A 24621-nucleotide genomic window follows, 5' to 3' on the forward strand; every position below is an offset into this window, starting at 1 on the left:
ATCAGATGTTAACCTAGGTACTGCTGTGAAGGGATGCTGCAGATGTAATTAAAGTCCCAAATCAGTAAGCCTTAGTGGGGGGAGGTTATCCATGTGGGCTTGATTCCATCAGGTGAGCCCTTTAAAAGCAGAGAGCTTTCTCTAGTTGGTGGCTAAGGAAAAAATCAGAGAGATTTGAAGTATATGAAGGGTTCAACATGCCATTGCTAACTCTGAAGGTATAAGGTACCACATGAGAAGAAATGTGAGCAGCCTCTAGAAGCTGAGAGTTCTCAGGCTGACAGCCAGCAAGGAAACCGAGACCTCAGTCCTACAACCACAAGTAAGTGAATTCTGACAACTCCAATGAGCTTGGAAGCAGATTTCTCTTCAGAGCCTGCCAGTGAGGACTCAGTTTGACCAATACCTTGATTTTAGCCCTGTTACACCTTAAATAGAAAACCAGTCATGCTATGTTAGATTTCTGATCTCTAGAACTGTGAACTAATAAATGGGTGTTGTTTTAAGCCTCTAAGTTTGTGATAATTTATATACAGCAATTGGAAATGAATACCACATGAAAGAGAACATGGCAGCTGGAATACGGGACGCGAGCATTTGGAGTTGCATAGGATCTAATCATTTGGAAATGCATGAATAAGATCCTTAAAGTGGGAGCGAATGGAAAGAGCATCTGGGGAAAAATTCAGCTTAGTGAAGAAGAAAAAGCACAATGGAAGAAAGAAGAAACCTGGCCGACATACAATTAGGAGAAATGAAGGAAGTCATTGAAAACCGAAGTGAAGACAGATGATTCCATGAAAGGTGACGGAAAGCGGAAGAGACCCATGCTGCTGAGTGGTAGGGAATTGCCTGGCAAGATTGTTACTTAGAAGCATGTTTACACAGAATTTCATAACTCAAAGGCATTGTAGAGAACATACAATATAATTCTTCATTTTTTTGATGAAGGTTTAGAGACTAAATCATGAAGGATACATGGACTGAGCAAGGTTACAGAGCTGATTAATTTCTGAGTTAAAATCAGAACTCGCATCTCCTGATGCCTCTTTTTATTCTGCAGAACTCTTTCAGCATTGGAGTCAGCCCTTCCCTAAGGCAGAGGAATAGCTTGTATAACCACTGAGAAGAGAGCAGACACTTACACAAAACAGCTGGACTGTTGGTAACCCAGGCTCGGGGCATTAATCCAAGCCCAGATATGATGACTTTTGCTACTTAGCCATCTACAAAGCCAAATGAAATTAGTAGGCAGGGCATGCTCTTCCAGAGAGCCTCAAACCTTATTAACAGGTTAGAAACTGGAGCCTGTGGAGCAAGATAGAGGATATTGGGATGCTTACGCCCAGCAACAAAAGGACTGAGGATGCCCAAATGGTGGGGGCAGAGAGATATCTGTGAGGTGCCCCAACTGATGCGCCCTTCCTAGCACAGGCACACGTGAGGTACAGTCCCGCTAAGGTGCTTCTCTTCTATGTGTTTCTATTTATTAAATAAATGATGGTTTATTAACCTCATAACCACTGTCATTCCCCCAAGAAACTAAGCAGAATATTCGCCCCTGCAAAAGATCCTTTTGCTCACATTGGAAGAGAAGTTACCCACGGGCTGGTATCTGTTTCCATGGAAACCAAAAATAAATATTGATACTGCGTTAATGGTCTGTGTCTCACTTAAGCTCCATTAAACCTCGAGCACTTGCAAGAAAACAGCCCATTGATGGCCCAGCTGAAGGAGAAGGAAGAGGCTTTATAAAAAGCAACCGTGTGGAAGGCACATGGGATGCGAGCAGGATTTCGGAGCACTTCTCAACCAGGAAGCTCTCCTGCCAAGGAGACCTACTTACGTACACTCCAAATTGCCAGTCAAGATGCTGGTCCCTGCCTGAATGGATTTGTGTGAACCTGTCCTGTTTATAAAGAATAGTTGTGTGTTTTGGAAAGCTTATCTGTAGACAACAACATTTTCCAGGAACGCCCATGCCCAAAGCACAGCGAACAAATGAACTGAGCATCCCAATTCGAATACTTCTTTCTCTGCTGCTTTTCCCAAAGCAATTCAAGCGCAGACACTGAGGTCAGTATAGTTGCCTTTTATATTTATAATACTCTGCTTTTAGGAGCAAAGTGTTTGATTTATTGCATGAAGGTATTTTACAGCTTTAAGCACTGCTGCTCCTTGGAATAAGGAACATCCCAGCCTGCTTAATTTACACGAGGGATGTTAGGACTATTTAATGGCATGTAAACATTTTATAAGGCAAGTTCAAATTGTAGGCCATATTTAATATACTTTAGCAAAATGGACCACAAATGGATTCTAGCTCTTATTTATTGGCCCAGTCTTTCTTATGGCATCAAAAGTGAATCGAGTTTTAAAAGGTGTTAAGAGGTTCCAGTATAGTTTGTGACACTGAGCACAATCGGTGAGTCTGCATAACACAAGCAGCACGTGAATTAACTCCAGAACTAGGGAAACCATGAGCCCCCGAGTCAGACTTTATCAGACGGCTTCTGGGGCTCAGTCAATAGAAGCTCCTGGGCCCTCAGCCCCTAGCAGAGCTCAAAGCCCAAAGAGCTGCTGGGATGAATATTAAGAAAGAACATAGTCCGGAAAGTGTGGTTTCTTGTCATGAACACCACCCAATGAGAAAAGCCCTTAGTAGCAAAATGGAGATTTAGGGGGCATCATGGAGCTAGCTCTAAGGGTTCTAGTTTACCATGAGCGTGCAAATAATGTGTGATAAACTTCTAAAGTCTCTGAGAAGCGGGTCTATTATTTTTGCCTTCCTAGAATCTCTCTAGGAAACACCCTTCACCTCCTACGTCTTCCCAGAGCCCACATGCTAACGCGGGCTGCTGCTGCTATCGGCCAGGGCTCTTGGCCTTCTCCAATCAATAGAAATTGACTAGAGGCCAGACAAGAAATTCAGGCAAGGCTTTACTGGGGCTCCTGATGCAGCCGTGGGGAGCGAAAACAAGTAGCAGTTTCCCTTGCTTGCTCCCCGAAATGGGGACAAGCTGGTTCTTTATATGGGGTGAGGGTAGGGCTCAGGTTGGAGGGGTGCCTTTGGTGTTCTGCCCACCTCTCTGGTGGTGCTCAGTGCAGGGGGCATGCGCAGTACCCTGTTTTTGCTCCCGCCTCTTCAGAACTGGCAGTTGGGTTTTTTTGGTCTTTTTGTCTCTTTCTGTCTATAACTTGCCCCAACTGCACATGCATGCAGTTATTTTTTTTTATATTTTATTTTTTTGCGGTACGCGGGCCTCTCACTGCTGTGGCCTCTCCCGTTGTGGAGCACAGGCTCCGGATGCGCAGGCTCAGCGGCCACGGCTCACGGGCCCAGCCGCTCCGTGGCATGTGGGACCTTCCCGGACCGGGACACGAACCCGTGTCCCCTGCATCGGCAGGCGGACTCTCAACCACTGCGCCACCAGGGAAGCCCTGCATGCAGTTATTTTTAGTTCCATATAGTTTCTTTGTAATTTGTAGCTCGAGGTGACATTTGTCCAGGTACAAGCATTGCAGCACTGCAGCAAAGGGTCCCAGGTCCCAGCCTGCCTCACTGCCATCACGTCCCCCTGACTCCAAGAGCTGGGTGAGGACCAGAGTGAGCAGGCTAACAGTTGAGGGATGGCCTGTGACCAGTGCCGGGTCAGTGAAAGCCTTCTGCAGACAGTGACTCTAGTTCTGGGGGAGGAGGCCTGGAGCTGTCAGCAACCATTTGCCCCCTCCTGGAGGACGAGCCCAAGAATGAAGCCAGCTCCCAGAGGACAGGGCCAAGAGGTCTATCACCCAGGACTCTGTTCAGTATCTGGACCCCACGAGGTTGTTCCTTACCTTTCCTCCTCGTCTCTGAGTTCTGTGAGCTAGTAAATCCCATTTTTGACATTTAAAAACTGTGTTTAATCGGGTCATGTCAGCTCTCATGCAGAGTGTGAGAACGCTCCCACAGCTTGCAGTGGGGAGAAAGGATGGTCCAGCCAGCTTCCATGTCCTTTGGGTTTGAGTAAGTGAGAAGGGCCTTATTCTAAGAGAGGCTACATAGCCCCCCAGATTCCTGAGATGTTTCTGGGGGGCTCCCTGAGAAAGAAGTCAGTGTCCTTTTCCCTCTCACAGCAGATAGCTTGGGGTCCATTTCCAGCTCCCTTCTCCTTACCTTTTTCTTGATTCTGTTTCTAGTTCAGACACTGATCATGACTGAATCTGTTAGTCTTTCTGGGCTCTGTTGTCTTGACTATGGGAAACATGACACCAACTAATATCTACTTTCATTTTTTTCCAAAACCCTTTTGTACCTAAATTTCATAACCCTGTGAAAGAGGTCATCTTATTGCTATTTTACAGACACAGAGAAAGGCAGCAAGTCTCCAAAAGGCACATCACTGATAGGTGGTGAAACTGATTCTGGAGCCCCACTCTTTGCTTCTCAGCCCTGACTGACCTATTCCACTAACTGGTCGACCTGGCCCCTACTTTCTGGGTATCCCTGCCTCCCCCTTCCTTTACATCCCTTCTGACAACCTCATGTGTTAGACATCATCCTCTCTGTTTTACAGGTGTGGCCATGGAAGCAGGGAAAGTGAACTGCCCAGGTCCTTGACATCAGGATTTATACCCTGGTCTTTCTAGACAACAAAATTCATTCTGTCTACTTTGTCATTGCTGGGGAGGTAGACGGGTTGACATGACAAAGTCTGCTTACTTTATAATTTTGCCTTAGCTGGCCATGCATTCAACATTCAACATTCAACAAATAGTTTTGCAGTGTCTTCTGTGGGTCACATAGATAGAAACAAGACAGATGTGGGAAAGACAGTAAGTAAATAATTAAGATGCGTCATGCTAATTGGTGATGGAAAATGATGAGACACTATAGGAGCAAAGAACACTGTCAAAGGTATGTACAGGAAAGGGCACTGTCAAGGTCAGGAGAGGCCAACCAGAGGAAGTGCTATTTAAGGTAAGACTTAAAGGATTGTGCTCCTTCCCATCTAATAAAAGGGTTCTACAGGCCCCTCCATATGTATATTTTCTTTCCTGGATTAGTTTTAAAAGTCAAAATAACATTTCACACATAGCCTTTCCAAACCCTTTGATGTGTGTTTGCAAAGGGCTCTGCTTAGGGGGACTGCTCTGGGCTGGACCATATTTCATCCAAAACAGGGATTCAAAATGGGAGACCATTACCAGTCATGTAATTAACGCTGCTGAAGACATACTGCTTATGAAAAGGAAAATGGTAGTGCTGATTATGAAATTTACGAGGTGCTTACATCTAGTGGGTTGCAGTGAATTATCTAGTTCCACCGATGCTCTGACCCATTTAAAATGAGAACAGAAGAGGGCAATCTGTTTGCCTCTCAACACCCTCAGAGAAGGTAAAAGGGGTAATTTATATCTGTGTATCTGGCCGTTTATTCAGTCTAGAATTAGATAATGAGTTAGTATTTACATCTGTAAGCTTCTCCCAGGCAGGAGATGAGATGTACAGGGGAAAGCAGAATGGTTTTCACACACGTCTTCTTTCTGGGCGCCTCTGCCCCAGAAGAAAATTCCTTTTGCTCTAGAGGAGGCTGTTTGATGTGGGATGTGTGTGCACAGGGGTGGGGAGGCCTGTGATTTCTCACTCTGTGCCTTACTCTTTCCCATCCTCAGCACATTCTCTTTTGGTGTGTAAAGATATTGGAGGTGAGGGACAGGGGCTCGTTCTGAGGTTCCCACTATGAAGTCACCCCAAACAGACTTCCTAGGGTCCTGGGGTTTATGAGGCTGGCGTGCTTTTTGTCATTTACGGCTGTGTCTACGATTCCCTCCAGGATCCATAGTCAATAAACTGTATGGAGCATATTCACTGACTCAGCGATTAAAACAGTCTGTTGCATAAGCAAACCCCTCTGCATTCCAAATTTAAAAAGCAGCCTCCAAGTCTCGATGCCCACTTCATTTACTAAAAAATAAAATAAAATAAAATTTTAGAAAACACCTAAGAACCAAGTTCCACCTAAAGAAATTGGGAAATTTTTTCCTCAAGTGCTGTTAGCTAAGGGAAAGTTTTCATTCTGTCTAAGCAAAGAGTTTCACTAAAGCAATGGTTCTCAACAGGGCCTGACTTTGGTAACCTGGGAAATATTTGGCAGTGTCTGGAGACACTGCTGACGGTTACTACTGGGGAAGTGCTGGTGGCATCTAGTGAGTATAGGTTAAGGATGTTGTTAAACATCCTACAATGCACAGAACAGTCACCGCCCTGAAAAAGAATTATCTGGTCCAAACTTTGAAAGTGCTGAGGTTAAGAAACCCTGCACTGAAGGCATTTGGATTCTACTGGAGCCAAAGCTGGCCAAATGAACAATACTTCCAAAGAATTCATAACATTTTAATATAGTGCTAGGGACCATACCTGTCAGAAGGGAGATGCAACACAACAAGGACTATGGGACATCAGGGCAGAGATACGTCATGGGGAGTTTGGGATGACTTGCTGAGAGATGGTCCCTGCATGTCCTGCTTAGAAAAGCACTGGTGAGCTCTGAAGACCATTTTTCTGGGGCAGAGGGAACAGAGACCAGAATACAATGACCCGAATGTCATGAAGAATTGAACATGAAGATTAGTATTTTGTCAGGACTTAAAAAAAAAGTATATTTATGTTTTGGTATATGGTTTGTTCACCTAATTGATATATCTTATTTATTATAATATAAATAAAACAGCAGCTAACATGTATTGAGCACTAACAGGTACCGAGTCAGAAACTGTGGTGAGCCCTTCACACTGAGTCCTCACCTAAATGTTATTTATGGTTCCATTTTACAGATGAGGAACCTGAGACAGGGAGACTGCAGTGACAGGTCAAAATCACATGGATTCTAAATGCTAGTTCGAAACCTGGTTTGTCAGTAGGAAAGCCCAGGTTCTTAACGACTGTCTTATACTGCCTTCCTAGAAATACAACTTCTTTGTGTAGAACCAGAACAAGCAGGGTGAAGGCTCTGTATTTTTGCTTATGCATAGGTACCTGCTACATAGACTGGGCTATTACATTCACAGGCATTAAGTGCCTCGATAAAGAGGAGAGTAAGAAGCTGTTGCAACCACAAGAAGCTTCTCCCAGACCAAAGAGAAACTTACCCAGATGCTGCAGAGAGCTAACTCTCCACCCATTCCCTAAGTCTCATAAAGCCTCTCCCATTAAATCACTGGAATTTAGGTGTCCATCTAAGAATGAATTTTTTATAACATTCTTTTTTTACATTTCTTTAAAGTTTTTCTAATTTTACCTCTTTTTTTTTTTTCGGTACGCGGGCCTCTCACTGTTGTGACCTCTCCCGTTGTGGAGCACAGGCTCTGGACGTGCAGGCTCAGCGGCCATGGCTCACGGGCCCAGCCGCTCCGCGGCATGTGGGATCTTCCCGGACCGGGGCACAAACCCGTGTCCCCTGCATCAGCAGGCAGACTCTCAACCACTGCGCCACCAGGGAAACCCAGTTTTTCTAATTTTTTAAAAAAAATTATTTATTTGGTTGCATTGGGTCTTAGTTGGGGCAAGTGGGATCCTTAGTTGCGGCTCCAGGCTTCCTTAGTTACAGCACATGGACTTCTTAGTTGAGGCAGGCAGCCTTCTTAGTTGTGGCATGCGAACTCTCAGTTGTGGCATGCATGTGGGATCTGGTTCCCTGACCAGGGATTGAACCCAGGCACCCTGCATTGGGAAGGTTATCCCCTGCGCCACCAGGGAAGTCCTATAACATTCTTTGAACTAGTATCAGCTACACAGATATGAACACTAGGTCATCCTCAGGGTGATACCAGGACAAATTTAAACAAAAATAAAAAGTATAGCAAGAGCACCAGCAATATCTAAAAGTTGAACAAGATCAAAATTCAAAGTAATCTGAAGTTGGCCATAGCATTGGTTATAGACTGAACATGTACTAGTGTTAATCCACCCAACGGCCCTAGAGCATAGGGGGGATGACTCTCATTTTACAGATGAAGAAATGGAGATAAAGGTAGGTTAAGAGAATGTTCTCAGCCACAGGCAGGGACAGAAAGGAGCCAGGATGCAAGATCTCTGACCCGAAATTAATTGGACTTTCCCCTATAGCTCTCCCGTCCCTCCGTTGTGTAGATATTTCTTAATTCAATCCATCAAAAGTAACTGGGCCACTGTTTCCAGTTCTATGGGATCAGATTTAGAGATAAAGAAAATTAGAACTGAAAGAAAATATGACCCACGATCGGGAATATGGATCCTGAAGTTCGCTGGACATGGATTTAAACTCTGCCCCCACTGCCTTCTAGCTATGAGGAAGAGTTACCACACTGCAAGTCATGTCAACCCCCTGGGTCTTTGTCTCTTCAGATGCAAATTAAACAAAAATAATAATATCACTCCACAAGATTGTTGCAAGTATGAAATTAGGTGATGGCGATGTATGCAAAATTGTTTGTACTATGCCTAGTTAAGAGCAAGATTTCATTAAATGACAGTTATGGTATTTTTATTATTATAAATTATTATTATACATTTTTCACCATAAACATTTTGTCTAGAGGTTGAATACTAAAATAAACCACAGGAACTAGGTATGAAACATAAATGTGAGGCCTGGGGGAAACAGAAAGTGCATGCCCTGTCTAAAAGAATTAAAGTAGTAATAATAACAACAACAATAATAAAGGTTTCTAGGCGCACACAATATATCTGCAGGTTGTGTGGTCCACAAGCCATCAGTTTGTAACTGATATTCAAATACAATCCTCGCTGTAATTATGAGAAAAGAAAGGTCCGATGGAAGGAAGAGAATTATGGTGGAATCATCCCTACCACTTCATCACATCCTTCTGGTGCCCTCTCATAAATTTTTGAAATCTTAGATATTTATTCATATTTCTTCTTTAAAACCAAAGCAGGGGAAATCCATATAATTAACCCAGAGAAAAAGGCAGAGTGGGTGGGAAGAGGAAGAATCATAAAAAATTAAGTATCGGAGTGTGGTGGAAAACGTTCTCCAGCTCCTGCAGCTGCAACTGGGAGAACGCAGTACGGTAGTGGCACTGCTTTCTTGCTACGATCTGTGGCCCTTCAGCGGCCAGGGGGGCCAGCTTCTCCTGCTACTGCGGGGTCTCAAGATGACCACAGTCGCCCTCATGGTTCTTGTCCAAGGGGCTGGGCCTGGCCGCGTCAAGGTAGTCTGCTGCTGCTGCTGTTCCCTCTCCGGGCTCAGGTTTGGACTGTGTATCCTTCTGTTCTCCTCCATTTACAACCTCCGAGGTCAAGCCATGTGGCTGATAGGGTCTTGGTGCTCTGGTCTGGTGTCAGGCCTGAGCCTCTGAGGTGGGAGAGCCGATTTCAAGACATTGGACCACCAGAGACCTCCGGGTCCCATGTAATATCAATCGGCGAGCGCTCTCCCAGAGATCTCTGTCTCAACGCTAAGACCCAGCTCCACTCAATGACAAGCAAGCTCCAGTGCTAGATGCCCCATGCCAAACAACTTGCAAGACAGGAACACACAACCCCACCCATTAGCAGAGAGGCTGCCTAAAATTATACTAAGCTCACAGACACCCCAAAACACCACCAGACACGGCACTTCCCACCAGAAAGGCAAAATATCAATCAGCCCCACCCACCAGAACACAGGCACCAGTCCCCTCCACCAGGCAGCCTACACAAGCCACTGAACCAACCTCACCCACTGGTGCAGACACCAAAAACAATGGGAAATATGAACCTGCAGCCTGCAAAAAGGAGACCCCAAACACAGTAAGTTAAGCAAAATGAGAAGACAGAGAAATATGCAGCAGATGAAGGAGCAAGGCAAAAACCCACCAGACCAAACAAATGAAGAGGAAACAGGCAGTCTACCTGAAAAGGAATTCAGAGTAATGATAGTAAAGATGATCCAAAATCTTGGAAATAGAATGGAGAAAATTCAAGAAATGTTTAACAAGGACCTAGAAGAACTAAAGAGCAAACAAACAATGATGAACAACACAATATGTGAAATTAAAAATTCTCTAGAAGGAATCAACAGCAGAATAACTGAGACAGAAGAACAGATACATGACCTGGAAGAGAAAATAGTGGAAATCACTATTACAGAGCAGAATAAAGAAAAATGAATGAAAAGAATTGAGGACAGTCTCAGAGATTTCTAGGACAACATTAAACGCACCAACATTCGAATTTTAGGGGTCCCAGAAGAAGAAGAGAAAATGAAAGGATCTGAGAAAATATCTGAAGAGATTATAGTTGAAAACTTCCCTAACATGGGAAAGGAAATAGTCAATCAAGCACAGGAAGTGCAGAGAGTCCCATACAGGATGAATCCAAGCAGAAACACGACAAGACACACATTAATCAAGCTTTCAAAAATTAAATACAAACAAAAAATATTAAAAGCAGCAAGGGAAAAGCAACAAATAACATACAAGGGAATCCCTGTAAGGTTAACAGCTAACCTTTAAGCAGAAATGCTGCAAGCCAGAAGGGAGTGGCAGGACATATTTAAAGAGATGAAAGGGAAAAACCTACAACCAAGACTACTCTACCCAGCAAGGATCTCATTCATATTTGATGGAGAAATTAAAATCTTTACAGAGAAGCGAAAGCTAAGAGAATTCAGGATCAACAAACCAGCTTTACAACAAATGCTAAAGGCACTTCTCTAGGCAGGAAACACAAGAGAAGGAAAAGACCTACAAAAACAAACCCAAAACAATTAAGAAAATGGTAATAGGAACATACATATCGATAATTACCTTAAATGTACATGGATTAAATGCTCCAACCAAAAAAAAAGACTGGCTGAATGGATACAAAAAACAAGACCCGTATATATGCTGTCTACAAGAGACCCACTTCAGACCTAGGGACACATACAGACTGAAAGTGAGGGGATGGAAAAAGATAGTCCATGCAAATGGAAATCAAAAGAAAGCTGGAGTAGCAATACTCGTATCAGACAAAATAGACTTTAAAATAAAGACTATTACAAAAGACAAAGAAGGACACTACATGACGATCAAGGGATCAGTTCAAGAAGAAGAAATAACAATTGTAAATATTTATGCACCCAACACAGGAGCACCTCAATACATAAGACAAATGCTACCAGCCATAAAAGGGGAAATTAACAGTAACACAATAATTGTAGGGGACTTTAACACCCTACTTTTACCAATGGACAGATCATCCAAAATGAAAATCATTAAGGAAATACAAGCTTTAAGTAACACATTAAACAAGATGGACTTAATTGATATTTATAGGACATTCCATCCAAAAACAACAGAATACACTTTTTTCTCAAGTGCTCATGGAACATTCTCCAGGATAGATCATATCTTGGGTCACAGATCAAGCCTTGGTAAATTTAAGAAAATTTAAGTCATATCAAGTATCTTTTCTGACCACAAAAGTGAGATTAGATACCAATTATAGGGAAAAAACTGCAAAAATTACAAACACACGGAGGCTAAACAATACACTACTAAATAACCAAGAGATCACTGAAGAAATCAAAGAGAAAATCAAAAAATACCTAGAAACAACTGACAATGAAAATACGATGACCCAAAACCTATGGGATGCAGCAAAAGCAGTTCTAAGAGGGAAGTTTATAGCAATACAATCCTACCTCAAGAAACAAGAAACATCTCAAATAAACAACCTAACCTTACACTTAAAGCAATTAGAGAAAGAAGAACAGAAAAACCCCAAAAGTTAGCAGAAGGAAAGAAATCATAAAGATCAGATTAGAAATAAGTGAAAAAGAAACGAAGGAAACAGTAGCAAAGATCAATAAAATTAAAAGCTGGTTCTTTGAGAAGATAAACAAAATTGATAAACCATTAGCCAGACTCATCAAGAAAAAAAGGGAGAAGACTCAAATCCACAGAATTAGAAATGAAAAAGGAGTAACAACTGACACTGCAGAAATACAAACGATCATGAGAGATTACTATAAGCAACTATATGCCAATAAAATGGACAACTTGGAAGAAATGAACAAATATTTAGAAAAGCACAACCTTCTGAGACTGAACCAGGAAGAAATAGAAAATATGCACAGACCAATCACAAGCACTGAAATTGAAACTGTGATTAAAAATCTTCCAGGGCTTCCCTGGTGGTGCAGTGGTTGAGAGTCCGCCTGCCGATGCAGGGGACACGGGTTCGCGCCCTGGTCCGGGAAGATCCCACGTGCCACGGAGCGGCTGGGCCCGTGAGCCATGGCCGCTGCGCCTGCGTGTCCAGAGCCTGTGCTCTGCGGCGGGAGAGGCCGCAACAGTGAGAGGCCTGCGTACCACACACACACACACACACACAAAATCTTCCAACAGACCAAAGCCCAGGAGCAGATGGCTTCACAGGCGGATTCTAGAGAAGAGCTAACACCTATCCTTCTCAAACTCTTCCAAAATATAGCAGAGGAAGGAACACTCCCAAACTCATTCTACAAGGCCACCATCACCCTGATTCCAAAACCAAAGATGTCACAAAAAATGAAAAATACAGGCCAATATCACTGATGAACATAGATGCAAAAATCCTCAATAAAATACTAGCAAACAGAATCCAACAGCATATTAAAAGGATCATACACCACACTCAAGTGGAGTTTATCCCAGGAGTGCAAGGATTCTTCAAAATATGCATAACAATCAATGCAATACACCATATTAACAAATTGAAGGATAAAAACCCTATGATAATCTCAATAAATGCAGAAAAAGCTTTCAACAAAATTCAACACCGATTTATGATAAAAAACCCTCCAGAAAGTAGGCAGAGAGGGAACTTACCTCAATATAATAAAGGCCATATATGACAAACCCACAGCCAACATCGTTCTCCATGGTGAAAATATGAAACGATTTCCTCTAAGATCTGGAACAAGACAAGGTTGCCCACTCCTACCACTATTATTCAAAATAGTGTTGGAAGTTTTAGCCACAGAAATCAGAGAAGAAAAAAAATAAAAGGAAGCCAAATCAGAAAAAAAGAAGTAAAACTGTCACTGTTCGCAGATGACATGATACCATACATAGAGAATCCTAAAGAGGCTACCAGGAAACTACAAGAGCTAATCAATGAATTTGGTAAAGTAACAGGATACAAAATTGATGCACAAAAATCTCTTGCATTCCTATACAGTAACAGCAAAAAATCTGAAAGAGAAAATAAGGAAACACTCCCATTTACCATTACAACAAAAAGAATAAAATACCTAGGAATAAGCCTACCCAAGGAGACAAAAGACCTGTATGCAGAAAACTATAAGACACTGATGAGGGAAATTAAAGATGATACAAACAGATGGAGAGATATACCATGTTCTTGGATTGGAAGAATCAACATTGTGAAAATGACTATACTATCCAAAGCAATCTACAGTTTCAATGCAATCTCTATCAGACTACCTATGCCATTTTTTACAGAACTAGAACAAAAAATTTCACAACTTGTATGGAAACACAAAAGACTCTAAATACCCAAAGCAGTCTTGAGAAAGAAAAATGGAGCTGAAGGAATCAGACTCCCTGACTTCAGACTATACTACAAAGATAATCAAGACAGTATGGTACTGGCACAAAAACAGAAATATAGGTCAATGGAACAGAATAGAAAGCCCAGAGATAAACCCACACACATATGGTCACCTCATCTTTGATAAAGGAGGCAAGAATATACAATGGAGAACAGACAGCCTCTTCAATAAGTGGTGCTGGGAAAACTGGATAGCTACATGGAAAAGAATGAAATTAGAGCACTCCCTCATACCATACACAAAAATAAACTCAAAATGGATTAATGACCTAAATGTAAGGCCAGACACTATCAAACTCTTAGAGGAAAACGTAGGCAGAACTCTCTATGACATGAATCACAGCAAGATCCTTTTTGACCCACCTCCTAGAGACAGGGAAATAAAAAGAAAAATAAACAAATGGGACCTAATGAAACTTAAAAGCTCTTGCACCGCAAAGGAAATCATAAAAAAAACGAAAAGACAGCCCTCAGAATGGGAGAAAATATTTGCAAATGAAGCAACTGACAAAGGATTAATCTCCAAAATATACAAGCAGCTCATGCAGCTCAATATCCAAAAAACAAACAACCCAATCCAAAAATGGGTAGAAGACCTAAATAGACATTTCTCCAAAGAAGATATACAGATTGCCAGCAAACACATGAAAGGATGCTCAACATCACTAATCATTAGAGAAATGTAAATCAAAACTACAATGAGGTTTCACCCCGCACAAGTCAGAATGGCCATCATCAAAAAATCTACAAACAATAAATGATGGAGAGGGTGTGGAGAAAAGGGAAGCCTCTTGCACTGTTGGTGGGAATGTAAATTGATACAGCCACTATGGAGAACAGTATGGAGGTCCATTCAAAAACTAAAAATAGAACTACCATATGACCCAGCAATCCCACTACTGGGCATATACCCTGAGAAAACCATAATTCAAAAAGAGTTATGTACCACAATGTTTATTGCAGCATCATTTACAATAGTCAAGACATGGAAGCAACCTAAGTGTCCATCAACAGATGAGTGGATAAAGAAGATGTGGCACATATATACAATGGAATATTACTCAGCCATAAAAAGAAACAAAATTGAGTTATTTGTAGTGAGGTGGATGGACCTAGAGTCTGTCATACAGAGTGAAGTAAGTCAGAAAGAGAAAAACAAATACTGTATTCTAACACATATATATGGAATCTAAAAAAAAAAAAAAAAAGGTTCTGATGAACCTAGGCGCAGGACAGGAATAAAGACCCAGATGTAGGGAATGGACTTGAGGACATTGGGACGGGGAAGGGTAAGCCGGGATGAAGTGAGAGAGTGGCACTGACATATATACCCTACCAAATGTAAAATAGATAGCTAGTGGGAAGCAGCTGAATAGCACAGGGAGATCAGCTGGGTGCTTTGTGACCACCTAGAGGGGTGGGATAGGAAGGGTTGGGGGGAGACACAAGAGGGAGGAGATATGGGGATATATGTATGCATATAGCTGATTCACTCTGTTATACAGCAGAAACAAACACAACATTGTAAAGCAATTATACTCCAATAAAGATGTTAAAGAAATAAATTTTAAAAATTGTTTCATGAAACATTTATTTTTCCTTCTGGGAATACATTTCTGTTCCCATTGAGTATAAATATCACAAAAGTTTAGATGACAGACCCCCACTAACAACCTTGTTGACATTAAAAATGAAGTGGAAATGAAATATATAATTTCAAAATCATAAAAACACATGATTTCATTAGTGCCATATTCAGAGGTTCTCACCTATACCTCAGAAGACTGAGGTATTGATCTGACTATGAAGCTGTGACAATAAAACAATGCTGTATTGACTGCTCCTGCAGGGTCACCTAATATCATTTATTGAAGTAAGTTGAATAGCAGAGGGAAAGCCTGCCCCAGTAATAAGTGGTAATTGCCAGGAAGTGAGGCATTGCGGTCCTCATTGACCCCTGCATCCTGATATTTTGATGGATTCTATGTAACTCCATTAGGATTGGTATTGTAATAATACACCAGCTCAGCTGTAGAACAACAGACCTCCGTTTGGATCATTGATTTCTGATTATACAGGTCCTCAGCATACCTCACAAGCAATTCCCACTGCCGGGGATGGGCTATTGGAGCTGTTGGTGGTAACAGGTGGAAGACTGTATAACCCCTACTTATCTCTATGGTATAAGAAAGAGCTGTCTCCTCCCGGAGGCTGAACTAGGAGACAATCACAGTACCCACCTTCTTAGTGGGTGAGAATTAACTAGGCTTTAAGTCTGTGTCCACAATGAGTGTTGCACAATTAGGGCACATTTTTGGAAACGTAAACTTCTTAAGGTATGAACTGAAATTTGCCGAATACGTAGTCTATGTCTAGAATACACTGGTTAGATCTTTGACATCTCCATGATAGTTTCACCTATATTCTTTGAAAATTCACGTCTGGAAGAGATGTTTCCGTTTGTCTGTCTGTTCATGCATTCATTCACTCATTCAAACAGTGCTACTCATAACAGTTCATGAATCAGTGTCCCTCTTGGTTTGCTGTTCTTAGGAGAGGGAGTAGGTATTCAGATGGATTCTAGAAACCCATCCCCATGATACGATCTCTGGACAGCTCCTCTTACTGGATGTGATTTTGACCATGTGGCTGCACAAACATTAGACAGTGTTGAGGGAAGAAAATGGAGGTAAAGAATTCAATTAACATGATAAAAGCCTCTTAGGGACAAGTTTCAGAATAAAAGTAATGAGCGTTCTCACTGAATGATTTTTGGTAACTATTCTTCAGTAGGAGAAAGTCTGTGAGTACCCGACATCCTGCTTTTAACTCATGTATACCTTGAGATTGGGCTCCCTTCTGAGCTATGATAGAATCATGATATACCATAGTGTGTCATAACGGATCATTTCAGAGTCTGTGTTGTCTTCAACAATTCCCATGATGCATTTCTATTTGTTTCCTCAGAAGTGTGGGTGAGGTTGGGCACATAGTAGGTCTAAGAACCAAAAGGTTTTCTTAGTCGAAAAGCCTGGAACTTAGGGGTTTTAAGATCTGGCCTCAAACCTTGGCAAACTCCACAGTCTTCAAAGAACAACATATTATGGGGCAGAGAAGGCTAGATACTTCTCTGAATAAGGTCTGACTGGGTGTCTGTGGGCAAGACTGAGAATGGCAGAATAGGAAGATGGCAGCCCTCTCCATCTTGCTCCAAGCCCCACTGAGGCTTTTCTCTTGTCACAATATTTTCATGCCTCTCTGACTTTGTCCAAGAGGTGGTTACCTCTTCCTAGAGAGCCTTCCTTTCTCTAGAAGAATACTCATCTGTCAATGTCCAGAAGTTCCTCATTCTTTACCCTAGGGCAAAGTATTTGTGGTTTTCAGCCTTATCCATATTCCGTTTGAAGATGAAGGCATCTAACTCAGATGACCTGGTCTTCAATGACATCTAACGAAGGTTCATTTGATTTTGTTTCCAGGGCAGATCTTCTGCAGGGGGGATGCGCTAAGAAGCGCCCTCACGGGTGTCCTGTTGCTCAGGAGTAACCTTTATCACTTTGAAGTAATAAACATCAGTCTGGCATTCATTAATCTGTGCAAATTTGATTAACACGAGCACCTCCCCTGAAAGAGTAACCTATTTTTAGTGTTCCTGGTCTTCCTCGGGTGACATTCAGCCTCAAAAGAGATCCTTCCATCTCAACTGCAGGTGCAATGACCTCGTCCTTTACAGAGGAGTTTGTTTAAGGGGTTCTATGATTTGTGAGATTCCACCAAGCCCATGTGTGAACAGTAAGCAGAAAGGCCTCCAAGTCAATACCAAGTCACTATGACTCCAAAAAACAGTTGGTGAGGGTGAGGGTGAGACGAAAGAATTCACCCTGCAGTGATTCTTAGGAATATTTATGGAGGGAACCCAGGATAAGGTTGGACTTTGTGATAAACAGTGCAGGTGGGGACCTGGCATCATGGTAACTTGTCCCCATTCAGCGAGGGGGTGGGGGTGGGACGGGGTGGCAGTGTGGGCAGGCAGGACGTATCGTCTACATCTCACCATTGTAGGAGGGAGAAGGGAGAAGCTGGTCACTCAAGACATCTGAGCCAGGCCACCCTGCCCACTGTCCAGCGGTTGAAAGAGCAAAGGAATACGGATTCCCATGCTCCTTTTGAAATTTCCATAGTTTTGATTGACAGTCTTTCTTTAGTCATGTTAATAGAGGATTACCCAAAGTTTTGTTTTGTTCTCTTTTTGTTGTTGTTAAATTAGTCCTGCTAGGACCTCTCAAAAGAGTGATCCACGGCCAAATTTAGTGTGGGAAATGTGGCTACCAGTGATTCCTCTTGGAGGTCCTCAGTGAGTGTTATCATATGTCCTGAAAAGTCCTCCTTGGCTGAAACGTTTTATAATTTTTAAAAATTATTTTAATGTACTATCTCTAATCTACTTGACTGCAGAAATCTTTTTTTTTTCTTTTCTCCTGGCTAACAACTACACTAGTCACAGAATTAGTGATCTATAGAACATACTTCAAGAAACATTTCCTTGGGTCTTATGTAGTCAAATGTTGTCTGCGAAGCACCCTGTCTCTTTAAGGTGATTCTCCTTCTTTCTCATCACATTCAAATGTTTTTTTTTTTTTTTTTTTAACATGGCCTCCTAGAGAGTAATCTCATTTGCTTATTTCCAGGAGTTTCAACCACTGCCCCTTGTACCACCTGGACCACTGGGTTTTCTAACGTTATCCTAAATTGTTGCCGAAAATAAATGCTACCAAATGTCAGGCCTTTTAATGTAATGAAGGAAACCTTGTTCCTATATGCTTCTTCCTAAATGCATTTTGCTAAAGGGCATTTAAAAAAACACATAAAAATTTATGATGACTTTAACAAACAAGATCATGATTTCAGTATACACAGCAGGCAGTTAAGGAGAAAGGTCAGCTAAGCCATGGCATATAGTTTCTGCTTGGCGATGACTGACTCCCCCTCTGCAGCAAATGTAAGTCAGCTGACTCTCTAATGCTAGAGTTAAAACATAGATTCTAAATAGTCAGGCAAGTGACTCCAAAATTAAAATAGTCCTGGCCCCTGGATGCAGCTAGTAATTAACTTTTAATTTTATACAGAAGCATGTAATGCTTTTGACCCTTGACTTTATTTAGTTCTCTCCTGGCATTTCGAAAGCATGATCTGCTGAATAAGGTTGTTAAAATCAGTATTACAGAGAGAAGCAATTGAGGCAAATGTGCATATGGAAATTATAGCCAGAGGGGTGCTTCGTAGAGAAGCTGCCTCCATGAACTTAAATATGTGCTAATTGCTATTGCTATATTATTCAAAATTATAAATTAGACTATTAGCAAATGGAATTATGTAAGACCTACAGGAGCAAAACAATTATTGTCTTGGAGCCATGGAATATTACAGCTGAAAGGAAATTTATGAAAAATCTATCAATACGACCCTCTTACTTTGCAATTGGGGAAACTGAGGCTGAGTGAGGGAGCCTGAGTCATCCAAGGTTATCTTATTAGTAAGAAGGATCTCTGTTTTAGCACACTGCAGAGTGGGACCCGAAGGTGCGCATTTTCATTGCTGTTGGTCGTTATCTTCCAGTTTTTTAAAAAACACTTTGAAGTTTAAATTTAATCTTCTCTTTACTACTTAATGCTGGAGAGAGAAATGAGGATTAAAGGGTCAATATTAAGAGTCTGTGAATAGACCAGACTCAGACATGAGGACTCAGTGGCTAAGAATTTTTTACTTGTTGAATCAATTTTTATTTTATATGTGTATCAGTCTGCTCAGGCTGCTATCACTAAATACCACAGACTGGATAGCTTAAACAACAGAAATCTATTTTCACATAGTTCTGGAGGGTGGAAGTCCAAGATCGAGGTGCTATCAGCATTGGTTTCTTGTGAGACCTCACTCCCTGGCTTGTAGAAAGCTGCCTTCTTATTGTGCTCTCACATGGCCTTTCACCTGATGCCTCTTCCTCTTCTTACCAGGATACCAATTCCGTTAGATCAGGGCCCCACCCTTATGACCTCATTTAACTTTACATCTATATAAAGGCTCTATCTCCAAATATAGTCACACTGTGGTTAGCACTTTAATATATGAATTCGAGGGGACACAGTTCAGTCCATAATCACATGTTCAACATATTTTGAGGCGGGGCTCAGGAATGAGTGAAGAAGTTGGAAAATCAGGACCTTTGTGATTCTGATCAATCTCTCCTATAGTCCCAAGCTCTGGCCCTAGCTCGTTATCCCCACTATATTGTGAGACCTAAAGTTTAATTTCTGCCTTGATATCTTTAAGTCTCACAGGGCCCCAAAGGTTTATCTGTGAGTTCCCTGCTCTTACCAGACGTGCGTCCCACCCAATGAGAAAAGACCCTAACCAGGCTAGTTCTCTCATCAGTCTAGCTACATTCCACCTGGTCCCCAACCTAATGGGCTTCACTTCCTGGCTAGCCTGTGAAATTATTCAAACAAGCCAAGCACATCTTCCTGCAGGAACCAAGGGACACCCCAACCTCTTATTACTACAAATCTTGTCTCCCACAGCCCCCAGCTGCTTCATTCTACTCCCAGTGCAACCCTCATGAGGCCTTATATAGCATGTGATGGCCCCCTTCCCCAGGCTGTGAGTATACACAACTAACAAAATATTGTCGATCTTATCTTTCCAGTACTGGCTGTTGTTAGGGCAAAGGATCTCTCCTTCACTGATGGTGCGAATACGAGGTAATCAGAACACGCACCCAGGAACACAAAAGCCATTCACTTAACAGGATCCTGTCTCTTTGGCACGCACTAGTTGCTCTGGACTGCCCCCACAGAGGTCCGTATCCCACCTCATTCCTTGCAAGGGGCTTTCCAACATTTTTCTTTTGACCATATGCAATTTTCTACATGAGAGTCTAAGTAAACACAATTTTTTCCTCCTCCTGACATTTTCAGTGATGTTTTATCTGCTCTTATTGATTGGCACTCTGGGAAGCTTCCCTTAATTGGCTGTGTGTGTGTGTGTGTGTGTGTGTGTGTGTGTGTGTGTATAAGAGAAAAGAAGCTGAATATAAAGAAAAACCCATATCAGCAGCCAGGCTGTTGTAATCTACTAATCAGTACATTGAGGGTAAGGGATGCAGTCTTGTCTCACAAGGAATAAAACTGTAAACCATGGATATAAAATTGGCATCATATAACATCTGCTTTTGAATAGAACCAAACTTTATCCTTCTATCTCCAGAAACAACTATACTGTTTTATTTTTTTAAACTACATTATCTATTTCAAATTGCCTTCTCCTCTACAGGTAATCTCAATTTTAAAAAGCAGGTTATATGTCAAAGTTTCATGTGTAAGTTAATTTAGGGATGCCCTTAGAAAGCATTTGCCCCACAAATCAGTCTTAGAAATGGTATGTAGGTTTACACATCAGACCTGAAGGACCAAATTTGGTCAAAGACCTCTTTGACTAAACTATTTCACAGCTGGAAAAGATTATCTTCCACGAACCATAGTAGAAAATAATACTTTTAGAATTTTTCCAAATCAAACTTAACATTAAAGCAGTGTGTCACCCAAAACATGGCTCTCCCATTTGGGCTCAATTTTCCCATCTGAAAAAATGTGGATTAAGCAATGTCATAGGTCCTTTTCAGCTTGACTAAATCTAAGATTATTTGTAAGATCTTAACTTCAAACTCAAGAGAACATAATGTACGTGTTTATTTCCTATATTTCTCAATAGTTCATAAAATGACAGCTAGGTTAATATTACAATAAAGACACTAGAAAAAAGGCCATCAGTAGCTGAGAGATTATAACACAGAAAACATGAGAGAAAGAGAAAAACAGAGATGGGATTTCAATCAACTAAATTTAGCATCACACAAACAGGGATTTGAGAGAGGACAGAAATGCTATAGGGAGCCAGGTGGGGGAAAAAAATCATCTAAAAATTTACACAGAGCTGAAGAGGGAGATATGTCTTCAACACAGGCCCATCCAGTGAAAAAAGACTCACACTCAAAACATCACTGTGAAATTTTCGATCAACATGGATAAATAAAAGACCCTAAAAGCTTACATACACAGAGAGAAAAAAAAAAAACTAGATCACCTGCAAAGAACCCAAATTTGATGACATCTAACTTTTTGTTACTGACCGTGAAAAGGAGAAGACAGGGGAGCAATATTTTCAAAGTTCAGAGATAAATTATTTTTTAACCAAGAACTTTATATCTAGCCAAACTATCATCTCAACCTAAGTGGCAAAATGATATTTCCAAATGTTTAGGGAACATTCTGAAAGTTTATCATAAATGCATCCATTCTGAGTAAGGTGTTCCATGGAAATAAATCCCAGGATATTAGCTGTGCAGGCCTACAAGTTATTTGATTTAAATCAAGTCATTAGGCTCCAAAAAGAAAGTCAGTAAGAAAAAGAATGGAGTAGATCCCACGTAATAGAAAGAAACTAAGACAAATTATGATACAGTGAGTTAAACATATACTGAACATATTGCTTACATTTGTTCAGGCTGAAAGGAACCTAAGACATCGCTTATTCCACATTTTTCAGATAGGAAATTTAAGGCCTGGATTGGAGAGCCAATTTTTGGGTGACACATTGTTTGAATGTTTTATTTTATTTCAAAGATTTTTAAAATATTATTTTCTACTATGGTTCATGGCAATTTTTTTTTTTTTTGTCTTTTCCACTAGACTGAGTCTCAGCAGGGCAATTAACTGTGTTATATTCATGTAAAGCCTAGTGTCTAGGCAGTGCCCAGAAAACAGTAGGTGCTTAAAAAGTGTTTGAAAAAAGAATGAGTGAATAGATCATGATCCAAGTAAAATGGCCTCAGGGAGTTTTACTTCTGTCTGCTAAGATTCCATGCTTACCAAGTGATCTTTCGCTTAGTACAAAACAGACACAGTAGTTATCAGTTGTCTGACGTCAGGCAAGTTACTAAAAAATCCTCTCTGTGCCTTAGACTCCTCACATGGCAAATATTCTTTCCCAGTTGTAAAATATTTTGTTTAAAAACGTCTCTCAGGTTCAATGTGTGAACTTAAACATGAGATCTAACATTGAATTGTGGGGGAAATGCTTCTTAAGGCTACTACCCCAAATAAAAGTAACTCAATATTCAAATAACAAAGAAACAAATAACAGCAGCAGCAGCAACAATAACAACTAAATCAACCAGAAAGCAGGTATGTGGAACTGCAAATGTGGCATGACACTGTGCCATTGATAATAACGATAACAACAACAACAAAAGTCCATTTGCCTTTGATGCTAAGACCATTCTCCTTTGTGTGGCAAAGGAGTCACAACACTAAATCCCTAGAAAAGAAGATGTAATTCAGATCTCCTTCCTTGTTCTGTAGGAAACAATTTTTTTTTTTGCGCGGGCCTCTCCTGTTGCGGAGCACAGGCTCCTGACGCGCAGGCTCAATGGCCATGGCTCACGGGCCCAGCCGCTCTGCGGCATGTGGGATTTTCCTGGACCGGGGCACGAACCCGTGTCCCCTGCATCGGCAGGCGGACTCTCAACCACTGCGCCACCAGGGAAGCCCCTGGGAAACAATTTTTACATAGTTATATTACTGAACATCATGTTTCTGGCTTGAGAGTCAAGCCGTAGCCAAATCTTGAAAGACTCAACTGTGATTAACAAAATATCCTAATACTGTAACTCAGAGATTTGAGAGAAAGTGTCTGAAGTAGCTGAAACAAGAAATAGAAATTTAAGAATATTATTTAATATTGCAGTGATAGAATTTTCAAACCCTGGATAAAAGAAAGGATGAGGGCTTCCCTGGTGGCGCAGTGGTTGAGAGTCCGCCTGCCGATGCAGGGCACACGTGTTCGTGCCCCGGTCCGGGAAGATCCCACATGCCGCGGAGCGGCTGGGCCCGTGAGCCATGGCCGCTGAGCCTGCGCGTCCGGAGCCTGTGCTCCGCAACGGGACAGGCCACAACAGTGAGAGGCCCGCATACCGCAAAGAAAAAAAAAAGAATTACTGCTCCACATCGTAGCTGACACACAACTGTCGTAGGACATTTTTAGCAACCCGGTGGGTGTGAAATGGTATTTTACTGTGGTTTCTCATCCTTCTCCACGCCCTTACTCTGCCCTAGTTTTCTTCACAGCATTTGTCACCACCTAGAATTACATTGCAATTACATTTATATAATTTTTGTTGGTTTCCCCCACAGAACATAAGCTCTATGAGTAAAAGGACTGTGTCGATCTTGTTCATTGCTACACTGAACGCTGGTTGAATAAATGAATGCACTCTGCTTGCCATATAAGCCATAAGGAAAGTCACCGTTCGACTCAAAAATAGAAAGAGTGATGGAAAAAGGAAGATGGTGGATTGATCGCAGGCAAACACTGGAACGCAGCAGGGATGAAGAAATGGAGTGAGAAGACGGAAAGTTAAGTGTGCATGTGTCAAAAATAGATGCTGTGATGTTGGAAAGGCAGAGGAAAAGTAGCATGAGAACATGAGTGCGATATTCCTGATTGGGAGGGTGAGGAGGGGTAATAAAAAGGAGCTAGAATGGAAGGCAGTGTAAAAGACGGTTCCTTGCCCCAGTCACCAGGTGGCAGGATTGACCCAGGACAGTGTCGCTGCGGTTCTGCTTTCAGGTGTGAACAATTTATGAATGTACAGTGTAGCCAGAAATGAGTACATTGGTGCCTTTGTAAGTTAGGTGCTTATAATCTGAATGATGTGTTGTCTATACAATCTCTGTTATGGTGACCTACACATTGAAATAGTATTAGTTGGTAAATCTATATAGGTGAATTATATTTGAACTCTTCACTTTAGGTTAGTTCCCAAAAAACCAGAGTTCAGGGACTTATGGATTGAATTGATACAAATATATGTGTCTAATACAAAAAATGTTCTTCTAATTTTCTAACCGTAAAACTTCATCTCACAGCTATTTAAGACATTCTTCTTCAAATCCAGTTTTAAAATGGCAGTTGGTAGGTTCTGAGTCTGTTACTTTTGACTGAATTTG

Source organism: Phocoena phocoena, chromosome 20 (genome assembly GCF_963924675.1).
Source record: "Phocoena phocoena chromosome 20, mPhoPho1.1, whole genome shotgun sequence".
Classification (NCBI taxonomy): domain Eukaryota; kingdom Metazoa; phylum Chordata; class Mammalia; order Artiodactyla; family Phocoenidae; genus Phocoena; species Phocoena phocoena.